This window comes from Melospiza melodia, chromosome 2, assembly GCF_035770615.1.
Source record: "Melospiza melodia melodia isolate bMelMel2 chromosome 2, bMelMel2.pri, whole genome shotgun sequence".
Lineage (NCBI taxonomy): Eukaryota > Metazoa > Chordata > Aves > Passeriformes > Passerellidae > Melospiza > Melospiza melodia.
In genome coordinates, this window is record NC_086195.1 from 61,144,626 (window position 1) to 61,146,223 (window position 1,598).

The following is a 1,598-nucleotide window of genomic DNA, read 5'->3' on the forward strand; positions in this document are numbered from 1 at the left end:
TCTCCCCACCCACAGGCAAGAGCCAAGCCTTTCCTGGGAAATTTCAGAAGAAAATATCAAGGGTAAGTAATGAAAGCTATCTTTGCCTCAGGGTTGGGTTGGTGCAGTTTGGTAGGGAGACAGCTGTCCAGGTGTTTTCTAGGTAAATAAACCAAAAGCTTCAGCTTCCCAATTGAGGAGGCTGTCAACACAGTGCCAGATCTAATAATGACCATGAGAGGCTCCAATATGGAGCTTATGCAGACAACTAAAAAGTGTCTCTGAAATGTTGGCCTGCTGTCTAGAATTGCATCTGATCTCACTGCTGGTTTTTGCTTTCATGTTCAGTGTGTTCTGTTGCAGAGGCACCTCAGAACTGAGCGATCAAGATGCTTCCAAGTCCAGCTGGAGTCACAATGATGGAGCAAGTCCCACATCTGCAAACAGCAGATCCATCAGAAGCTCTAAAAGCTGGTCTAGGGAGTAGTGATAGGGCCAAGCCCACCACCAGTGTGGTGCCTCTACACACGATTGTTTAAATAAACATGATGATTGCAGTGGCAGATATTCCCCTAAGAGTCCTTGGTTCCATGGACAGTTTGATGAGCAAGCTCTTTGTGCAGGATGTTTAAGGCTTGAATTCAGTTCTCCTGTGGAAGGGTTTCTATCCATGCTGAGCAGGGAAGTGCTCTAACTATGTTCCTCTTTCCCAAGAAAGTTCACAGCTATTTTTGGGACCCTCAGCAGGTGAAGCCTCCTGAAACACTTTCTCATTTCCAAGTTTATACAGGGTTCCAGGGCTTCTACCAAGCCATTGAGAGTAAAAAAGAGCATCAGCTCATTTTCTTTGCCAGAAAATCTAGACAGATGTAAAAGCAAAGTCGACAAACTTCTGCAAGAAAACCCCAAAACCAAACAAAGTGAACAGACACAAAGTCCTAATTTCTGCATCTGTCTCTCCCAGAATTTGAAAGGTAAGGGAAGGATGACCATAGCCAAACTTGGTCCCCTAGCCGGGCTTGCTAAGCAGCAGAGGGCACAGAAGGCTGCCCCCAAACTCTTCACCGAGTCCTGAACCACAGAAGAGGTTTCCGGCAAGGGCATCTCCCGCGGGACGGGAGCGGAGCGCGCTGCGGCTCGGGCAGGCTGGCAGCCCGGCAGGGACCATGCCCAGCACGAGGAGCGTGGGTGGACGGGGAGCACCGGGGCGCCTGAGCCTCTCAGCGAGCGGCGGCAACACCACCCGCGGGGCACCAGCGCCTGGGGGCTCCGGGCGGCCGCAGGGCCGGCGGGAAAGGGGCCCGGGGAGCCCCGGCCTGGCGGCGCCGCCGCGGAACGGGAGCTCACTCCGGCGAGGCGCGGCCGGGGCTACCCGGGCGAACCTGAAAGTGAGCGCCCCGTCCCGAGATGCACCCGGGAGGGCGGAAAGGCCCGCGGGCGCTGCGCCTCGCCAGCCGCGGGCGCCGTCCCCTCCCCCGGCGCCGTCCCCTCCCCCAGCGCCGCCCCGTTCACGCCCTTTCAGCGCACGGGGGTGGTGCCACAACGGGCTGGGCGTGGCGGACGAGCGAGGCTCTTTATGCGGCGGGAACCCGGCGGCGGCCGGAGCTGCGCGCGGTTGC